The sequence below is a fragment of the Neophocaena asiaeorientalis genome, unplaced genomic scaffold (assembly GCF_003031525.2).
Source record: "Neophocaena asiaeorientalis asiaeorientalis breed wild unplaced genomic scaffold, Neophocaena_asiaeorientalis_V1.1 scaffold1138, whole genome shotgun sequence".
Classification (NCBI taxonomy): Eukaryota; Metazoa; Chordata; class Mammalia; order Artiodactyla; family Phocoenidae; genus Neophocaena; species Neophocaena asiaeorientalis.
Window position 1 is genome coordinate 5,641 of NW_020173417.1, and position 11,586 is coordinate 17,226.

The 11,586-nt window shown below is 42.5% G+C and overlaps 1 pseudogene; it reads right to left on the bottom strand.

Moving 5' to 3' along the window:
• Window positions 1-7,298: 7,298 nt before the first annotated feature.
• Window positions 7,299-11,586, bottom strand: part of LOC112401181 (cAMP-responsive element modulator pseudogene) — a 9,578-nt pseudogene continuing 5,290 nt past the window's right edge.

Genomic DNA, 11,586 nt, shown 5'->3' on the forward strand with positions numbered 1-11,586 from the left:
CCCCCCACAGCACCCTCGCAGAGAAGGCCCATGGGGGCGCTTCCCGACCCTGCATTTCCCCAGCTGCTCCTGCAGCAGATGACTTTCCAGATTTCCCCTACGGTGCATCACCCTGAGCTAAGGGTGAATTTGATTTTTTTTCACAAACGCCTGTGTATTTGAAGCCAAGTGGAAGAACCATGGATCTGTCCCCGGTCAGAGGGCAGGGGCCACGTTGAACTTGCTCACCTTTGTGCCCTAAAAACCTGCCCCAGAGTCTGGCACTGAAGGGATGACTTGGGGGACACTGAGAAAGCGTCATTTTGTTGGTGGGAATCCATTAAACTGAGAAAGTTTGCTGGGGAAGGTGGCATCCGTGCTGATTGCATTAATTCTCTTGTTTGTTGAGTATCTGTCTGTGCCCTGGCAGGAGAGGGAAGTGAGCACCCGACTTCACCCTGAACCACAGGCAGGCTGGCCTCAGCACCAGGACAACTCCATGTCCCTAGGTTCTAGGTTTTAAAAACAGAACAGCCATATGGTCCAGGAATTCCACTTCCGGGTATATATTTAAAGGAAATGAAAACAGGAAGTCAAAAAGATATCTGAACTCCCATGTTTATTGCAACATTATACACAATAGCCAAGATATGGAAACAATCTAAGTATCCATCAGTGGGGAGTTCGCTGGTGGCCTAGTGGTTAGCATACTGGGCTTTCACTACCATGGCCCGGGTTCAATCCCTGGTTGGGGAAGTGAGATCCCACAAGCCACGTGGTGTGGCCATTAAAAATAAAAAAGGTTAATTATCCATCAGTGGATGAATGGATAAAGAAGATGTGAGATACACACACACACACACACACACACACACAAAGGAATATTATTCAGTAGTGGAAAAAGAAGGAAGTCCTTCCAATTGTGACAACATGGATGGACCTTGAGGGCATTACGCTAAGTGAGACAAGAACAACAGAAAAAGACAAATACTATATGATGTTACATTATGTAGAATCCAATAAAGCCAAACAGAGAGTAGAATGATGGTTAGCAGGGGCTGGGAGGTGGGAAAATCAAGGATCAGTTATTTAAGGATACACACTTGCAACAAGTAGATGAATAAGTTCTGGAGATCTAATGCACAGCATACTGATTATAGTCAACAATATTGTATTATAAACTTCAAAGCTGCTAAGAGACTAGATCTTAATGATTCATACTACAAAAAAGAAATGATAATTATGTGATGTGATGGAGGTGTGAGCTAACACTACTGGTGGTAATCAAATTGCGATATATAAATGTACCAAACCAACATATGTACACCTTAAAGGTACACAATTTATATGTCAATTATATCTCAATAAAAAATTACTCCCTACAATCGAAAAGAAAACTACAAACGGCCAATGGACATATGAAAAAAATGTAATCTTGATACGTATTGAAAGGCATGCAAAATAAAATATCAAAATAAACAATTTGGCTTATCCAATTGAGAGATTCAAAACCTGTCTTGAGACTTCGATTCGGCCCGGCGCACACCCCGCCGACTGACCGCAGTGGGAGCGGATGGGCAGGTGGACGTGAGGCCTGGAGGCAACAGCCCGCCCCGCCCGCTCCGCCGTCTCCCGAGGCAGCAGCAGCCACAGCCACAGACAGCTCCACCCCCTCGCCTGCTCCCTGAGTGGCGGCCGCCAGCTTAACCCCGCCCCTAGCGTGGCCGTGCCCCTTTCAGGGGCTACAGACTGGCCGCCGCGGACTCAGCCCCACCCACGGGACACGCCCCGCCGGCAAGCCCCGCCTCCTCCCCGACTCCCGAGAACAGAGCCAGAGGGCCAGAGCGCGTTGTAAGGCGCTGCTGCCCTGGGATCCTTTTGCAGAATGCGCTAGAGCAGAGGAGTAGAGGCCGTGAGGGTCTGGACCGCTGGGCTGATTCTGCACAGAAGGCTCACCCTGAACCCTCTGCCCTGTTTACACCATCTCCTCTCCCTCCCTGTCTCCACAGAAAACCGGGCCAGCCAACCCACTTGTACTTTTCTAAGAATTCACATGTTTATGGTAACTCTGCACTATGGAGTTTCACCAAACCCACACGCGCATTTTTTTCCTTTCGGGTATATTGGCTGGTCATGTGTATTTCTTTATTCGTGAATTACTCCATTGCCTCGTTTTCCTTACCTTCCACTCCGTAGTGACTTCTAAGCACTCCTCTTAGTCTATCTTTGCCCTGGATACCGCACAAGGTCCTCTCAGGTATTAATCTGCTCTCATTCATTGCCTTTTTCTTGCTGTTGGGCTTTAAAGCCTTTTCGTGGTTTCGTCTAATCTTTTTCTAAACCACATCCAATCCAAACTCCATCACGTTTTCAAGACTATTGAAATGCTCATGCTTCATTATAGTCAGGACTTTTAAAAAGCTGTCTGCATGAAGCTGATTCACGAAGACCTCATCCCAATTTTCACAAGGAGGGCTGGCCTAAATTAATACCTTAATAGTCCCTCTCAAAATGCCTGTTCACCATCACACTGAATATCTCTGTAACCTCTGTATAAGTGTTTAAGGAACCCAGCAGATTCATATACACTGAGCAAATGTCTACCTGCATGATCAAGGAAGAAAAGTAAGTTTGAGAGGCACTAGGTTATTGGATTGCATCATGATTTTATCAACAATATAACCATGCATGGATATGAATGCATAAAAAACACCAGGGCAGATATATATCAAATTACGGAACATTGTTTACTCTGGTTAAGGCAGTAGGAAGGAGGACATACTTTTTATTCTCCATGTATATGTATGTATATCCATATGTATATCTATAAGTATTACTTGTATAATGCAATAAAAATTATTTGAAAAAGAAGGGGCACAGGAATATAGACTTATGCTTTATAGAAACCCTTTGTTCCAGACTGGATCCAGCGTCATTCATTTGCAGAACCTGTTCCCTCCAATCATTTCTGAAACCTCTCCTTGGCCTCATCTCATTTATTTTTAACATTTTATTTTGAAATAATTATAGACTCACAGGAAGCTGCACAAATAGAACAAAAAAGACATTGTGCCTTTCACCCAGCTTCCCCAATGGTGGCATTTTCTATAGACAGAGTATAATATCAAAACCAGGAAACTGACACTGGTATATTACTCTTGACTAGACTACAGGCCTAATTCAGTTTTCACCATTTTTCTAACCTGCATTAATTTGTGTGTGTGTGTGTGTGTGTGTGTGCATGTATAGCTCTAGCAATTTTATCCCATGTCAGGATTCATGTAACCACTACTACAATCAAGATACAAAAATATTCCATCACCACAAAAGAACTGCTTTGGGCTACCTCTTTGTACTTACTCAGCAACCCTGTAGATATTCTGTTAGAGTTACATCTATCTCATTTCCTTTAGAGTGGCTGTAAGTGGTACTGTGTGTTTAATTTTGGTTTCCACATGTTCATTGTTAGTATATAAAACTGCAATTGATTTTTTAATTAAAGCTTTTCTTTTGAGATAATTGTAGATTTACATACAATTGCAAGAAAAAATAGAGAGATCCCATGTACATTTTACCCAGTTTTCCACAGTGGTAGCATCTTTCAAAACTTCAGTACTGTACAATATCAAAATCAGGATATTGACACAAATCTATCTATCTTGTTCAGATTTCCCCAATTTACTCTGTGTGTGTGTGTGTGTGTGTGTGTGTGTGTGTGTTTAGTTCTATGCAATTTTATCACGTGTGGATTCATGCATCCACCATCATACTCAAGATATAGAACAGTTTCATAACTGTCAGGATCCCTTGTGTTGCCCTTTTTTGGCCACACCCACTTCCTTCCTGCCCTTCCTCCTTAATGCCTGGCAATCACTAACCTGTTGTCTATTTCTATAATTTTGTCTTTTTGAGAATGTTATACAAATGGACTCATACAGTATGTAACCTTTGGGGATTGGCTTTGTCACTCAACATCATTCTTTGGAGAGTCATCCAATTTGCTGGGAATGTCAAGTGTCAATAGTTCACTGCTTTTATTGCTGAGTTAGTATTCCTTGGTATGGTTGTACCATAGTTTGTATACCACTTACCCAGGAAGCACACCAGAGTTTCCAGTTTTTGGCTATTAGGAATAACGCTGCTGTGAATATTTGTTCACGGGTTACTGTGTGAACAAAAATTTCTATTTATCTAGGATAAATGCCCAAGAGTGCAATTGCTGGGTTGTATGGTAAGTGCGTGTTTAGTTTCATAAGACTCAGCCAAACTTTTCCATCGTGGCTGTAACATTTTACATTCCCATCAGCAATTTATGAACAGATCCAGTTTCTCTTCATACTCATCAACATTTGGTATTATCACTATTTTTTATTCTTGACATTCTGATAGGTGTATAGTGATATCTCATTGTGGTTTTAATTTATATTTCTCTAATGGCTAATAATGGTGAAAATCATTTTATGTGCTTATTTTCTATCTGTATGTCTTCTTTAGTGAAATGTCTTTTGTCATGTTCTAATTGAACCGTTTGTTTTTTGTTTTTTTAAATATAAATTTATTTATTTATGGCTGCATTGGGTCTTTGTTGCTGCACGCGGGCTTTCTCTAGTTGCGGTGAGCGGGGGCTACTCTTCGTTGCAGTGTGCGATGCGGTGCGCGGGCTTCTCATTGCAGTGGCTTCTCTTGCTGCGGAGCACGGGCGCTAGGTGCGTGGGCTTCAGTAGTTGTGGCTTGCGGGCTCTGGAGCGCAGGCTCAGTAGTTGTAGGCTCATGGGCTTAGCTGCTCTGCGGCATGTGGGATCTTCCCGGACCAGGGCTCGAACCCGTGTCCCCTGCATTGGCAGGCGGGTTCTCAACCACTGCACCACCAGGGAAACCCTGAATAATTGCCTTCTATCAGCATTCATCATCATGCTTGTGGTCAGACATATGCTGAAACTTAAACTTTTATTCCAGTAGTCATCTTCATGCATCTTTTTTTAAATTGAAGTATAGTTAATTTACAATATTTTGTGTTAATTTCTACTGTATAGCAAAGTGATTCAGTTATAGATATATACATTCTTTTTCATATTCTTTTCCATTATGGTTTATCACAAGATATGGAATATAGTTCCCTGAGCTATACAATAGGACCTTGTTGTTTTTATGCTTCTTAACTCACCTGAATGCTGCCCTTGTTCCAACAGGCATCCTCTTGGTAGTTGTGTCACACTGAACCTTAACTTGTTCCATCAGTAATATTCTAGATTGTTGACACTCTTTAAATCTTAATCTTATTCCAGTGGCTGTGCTAATGTTTGTTGGTGTCACATTGAACTTCAACTCTTCCACGACTCATCTTGTTTGTGTTGGCTTGGTGAACCTTAACTTTCTTCCAGCAGTCAACTGAATGCTTGATCACACGTCATAGCAAGACATGAGTCTACCAGCCATCTTCACGCATTTTGTCTCGTACTGAATCTTGAGCTGGTTCCAGCGGTCATACCATGCTTGCCATCCCACACTCAACCTTAACCTCATTCAAGCAATCATGTTTCTGACAATGTTTGACACTTAACCTTAACCTTATATCAGTGGTCATCTTCACGTTGGTTGACTCATACTGAACAGTAACGGAATAGCAGTGGTCAGCTTCATGCTTGATGTTTTTCAATAAACCTTATCTGTATTCCAGTGGTCTTCCTCATAATTATAGTCTCACACTGAACTGACCTTTATTCCAGAGGCCATCTTCTTGCCTGTTGCCTCACACTGAAGCCTAATTATTTTTGTAATCCATCCACTTGCTTATTGTTGCACACTGAACCTTAACCTTATTCCAGCAGCCATCTTCATACACATCGTCACCCTTTCAATCCTAACCATATTTCCACAGTCATTTTCAGGTTGGTGGTCTCATCCTGAACCTTTATTGAAGCAGTCACCAACATGTTTGTCAGGTCACACTGAACCGTGTGTACCTTTATTCTAGCAGTCAGCAACAGGCCTGTTTTCTCCCATTGACTCTAATTTTATTCCAGCACTTATCTTCTAGCTTTTTGTCCCACACTGAAGAATAACCTTCGTCCAGTGTTTACCTTTCTGATTGCATCTCACACTGGGCCTTAACCTTCTCCCAGGAGTCATCTTCACGCTCTTGTCTCACTCTTATCCTTAACAATAATCCATCATTTTCGTGGTGGTTGTGTCACACTGGACGTTATCCTATTGCTGCAGTGACCTTCCAGCTTGTCATCCTCTAAGCCTTTACCTAATTCCAGCGTCATGTTCAGGAATGCTGTGGCACACCGAGCTTTATACTTATTTCCCTGGTGATCTTCTTTCTCGTCGCACACCAAACTCACCTCATTCAGCAGTCAGCTGGATGCTTTTGGTCTCACACTGAAGAATAAATTCTGCCATTCATTGTTATGCTTCCTGCACTAAACTGAAACGTGATCTTATTTGAGCGGTCAGCTAATTGCTTGCGTTGCCTAGTGAACCTTGACCTCATTGCAGCAGAATGAGGATTGAAGATTCCAATCCAATCTTCAGGATTGTTTTTTCACACTGAACCATAACCTTTTCCCAGTGAAAATTTCCTGTTTTTATCTCACACTGAACAAATAGTTGTCTTTGTGCTTGTGGTTTCAGCCTGAATCTTAAACTTTATTCCAGCGGTCCCCTTTATGTGTGTTGTTTCATGCCGAACCATAGAAGATCTATATTCCTGTTATCAAATACTGAACCTTAACTTTATTCCAGGTGTCACTTATGCTTGTTGTCTCACTCTGAACCTTAATATAATTCATGCAAGTCATTTGAAAAGTAAATGTGACTGTATCTGTTTGGTGCTTAACATTTAAAATAAAATGATCTGTCCAATTGCTATAGTTTTAAAAAGTAGATCATTTTTCCATTCTCTTTTAGGAAAAAAGTGCAGCACAAAGTAACTCAGTAGAAAGTAGTGAAAACAGAATTACATTTAAAACATAATTTTGAAATCAAATGTGCTTATTTTAGGTTAGTATGTATGATATGTAATTGTTGGTAACAAAACCAACAAGAATGAAATACAGACATTTACATCTTATCATGTTTGCGTGCACATAAAGACAACATAAAACGTGTTTAAAACTTTCATGAGAGGTAGATATAACATATAAATAGGAAAAACTGTCCCTTGTTTATTTTTACCCCCAGTTTTCTTCTATATTCAGTAATAATTTTTTTTTTTTTACTTTTCAATAGTATATGACAGCTACCAGTGCAAATGTCTCACTTTAACATTCACTTTTAATTTTATAGACACAGGTTAGGTATTAATGATGCCTAACCTAACACTGTATCTTACACACTGTATTGCGCTGGCTAGTCTGATATATGGTAGCTGGTACTGCCATGGTAGTCAGGCTAGGGGACATTCCTTGGTCCTCTGCATTTTATTCCTCAATCTTGGGAACACTAGGCACATCAGAGAAAAGTTCATTCAGTATTTTTCTATAAAGGGTCTTCGTGAAATGATTTCTCTGCGAGATTCAATCACACCTTCTGATTCTGCAGACTCACCTGTCTCTGCAATCGCTGCTGTCTGAACAGTTTGTATTCGTGGTGACTGAATAACCGATGGCTGTGGTGTCTCATTTATTATTCCCTGGGCATGTACCGTTTGGCCAGAAGGTGACAGCACTAGAGTGACAGCTGGGGAGCCTCTTCTGGTGCCTGATGCAGCTACAGAAACATGAGCTAAACCAGGGATTGAATTTTGACCAGTCTGAGTCTGCATATGAGCAGATTCACTCTCTGTCACACAGAATCTGATCCATCCTGCTGGGATTCAACTGTTTCCATGGTCAGTTGTCTTCTATTTTTTTTTCCTGCCACATTTATTCATTATTAAGACATTTGCCATTTGCAATCAATGCTTTGCCCCTTCCCCGTTTCCTTCTTCATTTATCCTGCCGCGATGTGATTTCTGCAGTGGCCCTGGTCACTGATTACGGACGGGAGGGTGTGGAGATGAGGAACCCACTGCCCCTTGGGAGGCGCGCCACTGCCCAGCAACCCGGTGAAGGCGGCCCTGTGTCGGCCGCACTCAGCTCTGACGTGCAACCGTGCTTCCCCGCTGAGCCAGGACCCCAGCAGTCATTTTTATGCTGTTGTCACACACGACATTAACATTATTCAAATCTTTGTCTTAATGTTTTTGTCTCCTGACCAGCAACAGTTCCAGGTATTATCATCATTCTCATTGTCTCCCAATAAACCTTAAACTTACTCCACTGAACGCCCTTATACTTATCTCATTTTTAACTTGAACTTATCCCAAGGCCAGCTTCATGCTGTCTTACTGTGAACCTTACCCTTTTTCAGGATGGTCGACTTTGAATCCTAACGGGCATTTGTAGATGAAACTGAATGCCTGGCTCTCTCCCAGATCAGGTCTCCAGACTGGCTGCTAAACCCCTACTATTCCTCAGTGCCTAAGAGGGCACATACCCGTGGGCTGCCTCAAAGGCAGGAAAAGGTTAGGTTACAAAGATGGCACAGGCAACTATACTCCAATTAAAGAAAAAAACAATAACAAAGATGGCACAGGCTTGGGATCAGGACAACTACCAAACCCTGAACCACGTAGAGCCCCCATCAAATATAATTATCCCAGGAACCATAAGCTATGACTCAGAAGCAGACCACCTCTGTACAAGTTTATCTGATGTAGTTTCAAATCAAAAGAAAGACACTCAAATCCTACAAGTCCACTTTAAAGCATGTATTGTTTACTCCTTAGGGGAGCAACGTCATCACACTATAAGGTGCGGACAAGGGGAAACCTTGCAATTCATTTTGTAGAGTGGAATGCAGAGTGGTAAACAACGCCCTTTTGAGGCAAAGCTGCTGCCCCTCCAAGAAGGTCAAACTGACAACTGTGTTCAGACGACCAACAGCCAATGGCTTTTAGCAGAGAAGAAAGGAGAGTGAGCCATTTTCTTGAGGGTAATTCAACTTCTCCATATTAAAGCTGTTAGGCAGCTAAATCTAGTAGCGACGTGCACCCTCACTATGACCAAATGACTTCTACTAAAGAGGTTTCCTGGCATCACATAGAATTGAACTTTCAGTCCCACCTTTACCAATATGGGTGACCTCTCCCCTTGTATATGGGTCTTGGTACAGCTATATATATTAATCCAAGAGCTAGCTGATGCTCTTAATCTCAGTGGCCTTTAGAGAGGTGAATCGGAATGTAGTGGTGTGGGAAAGTTAAGATAACGCTCTCTAAGTGCAAAACCAGACTCCAAAGCTTGGAGATTCATTTCTTTTTCTTTCTTTTCCTGGCCGCGCCCCGCAGCTTGCGGGATCTTAGTTCCCCAACCAGGGATCGAACCTGTAACCCCTGCAGTGGAAGCGCAGAGTCCTAACCCCTGGATTGCCAGGGAATTCCGGAAGCTTGGAGATTCTATTGTTCAGAGTTCAGTGTGTGAAGAAGGAGGTCTGAATGGAACCCGAAGCTTGCTGAGCTGGACAGGGGAAGCAGCCTGGCTTGACTTAATCGCTCTCAGGCAAGGTGCTGCACACACAACACAGGGAGATTTCTTTAACTTCTATAGCTCTTCAGCAGCTGGAGTAGTTGAAGGATAAGCGTGAAGTTGCATGAAGAAGGGTGGTCCGGCTTCTCTATTTCATGCTTTTGACTTCTCTAGGGGCATCCAATCTGGGTCAGTGTATGTAGGAGTCAGAGCAGGGGCTTTGGTAAGACTGAGCCGAAAGGTATTGTGTTTTGAAAGGGAGTATGAAGAAGCAAGTGGTTTAAGGGATATAAAGTGTGGTGCGAAGTACAGAATATTATTCATCCTGCACAATCTTCCTGTAAGCAGCTCTTTTGCCCCTTTTCTGTTTGTCTATCTCTGTTTCCCCTCAGACCTTAGTTATAAAAATGAGATCACTAGGTAACGTTTAACCTAACTCCTGACTTATGCTCTTCTGAATGTACACCATGCCTTCCCTAACGCGTTGAGTCATTTCCCGGATTCTAAGGAGTAAGAATGAAGAATTAAATAGTTGAAGAATGACTGACCCTCTACTCCTAATTTCCCCGTTAGCAAATTTGCAGGTGAACCACGTGGACAAGATAGCATCCAAAGGAAGATCACGAGTCAGCAGATCTGCACGCAACAGAAAAATGACGAAGAATCTGACCCTCTACCTTAATGATTAACTGAGATTATTTCCCCTTTTTCCCTTTAAAAACTTTCATGACTGAGCAGAGTCTTTGGGGTTGGTTTTGGGATTCCACCTTCTCCCTGGGTAGCCGGTTTCCTGATTAAAGCAACATTTCCTTTCCAACCAACTCTTGTCTCTTTAATATTGACTTTTCAAGTGGTGAACAGCCGAACCTGAGTTCGGTAACATTCCCTTTAGCACTAAGCACTTCAAAATGCAGGCCACAGTGAAAGGTTAAGACAGCAGTAGGAGTATCCAGGAGAGGGAAGACCACGGACGGACTCATCATTGTTGTGTTGAAAGGAGATTCTGAGTGCAGCAGTAAGTGGTTGCATACAATCAACCCGGACTAACGTTGTTTATTTCTAATAAATATCTAGAGGAATTCTTCAGTGACTCAGGAGTTATATATATTTTGAATGTAAACTGGTTCTCTAATATACGAATCAGGTTTCCAGGTAATCCTTGGAAATAAAATTTTGTTTTTGAAAATCAGTGTATCATGTTGGAGATTGTGATGGGCTTCACTCGCTCAGAGGAAAGATGACATTTTAATACCTTCTGATCCTTAAAAAATGTGAATCTAGGCCATGCTAGACCTCTGAGAAGTCCTGTTTGACAATGCAAGCTGAAAAAGACTAGATAGTGACTGACTTACACATCACTTTGGTGAGGAGAGAACTTAACCCCCCCGCCCCCAATCCCAGTAGTTGAATTTCCAGAAATGGGGGGACTAAGCTGATTATTAATGCTGAAGAAAGACTAGGAGATGAGCTGTCTTCTCATCTGTTCCATATCTGATACAGAGGACTCAAAAAGAAGCAGGAGCTGCCCAAGGCTTAAGTGTAAGCTTTGGTTCTTTTTAAGAATGTTCGGTTTATACGCTGGGCTAGAAACGAGAGAGGGTTGCAGATGGTGAGCCAGTTGTTCCCTAGACAACCTCGCCAGCACACTGGGAAACAATCCCTGCTGATTCAGCAGGGCCACTGTTGCAAAAACCTCAAAGTGCCCATCGCAGGTTCTTGCTGCTTTCAGGACAGACCACTGTGGAATCCCGAGGGAGAGCTTTCTCAGCCTGGCTGGGAAAGGGTAAGTCTCTCCGAGGTCTTTTAGCCTCCTGCTTTTAGGGCCAGCCTTGATAGCTGCACAGCTGTTAAGAATCGCCATATAACATCCATAAAATGGACCCAATAAAACTTACCAAGGGAATGGGGAGTACAAAATTGCAGGGGGGCTGAACGGGGAGCAAGGCAATCTCCTCTAAGTTACTGCCTCTTCACACACACCAAGGGCATTGCCAAAGGCATTAAAGTAATTTAGAGGTCCAAGACTGTATTCTAAATTTGTGCCTTACAAATAGAATCCTGATTCTCTAGGGTTTTTCGGATACTTAGCAAATTT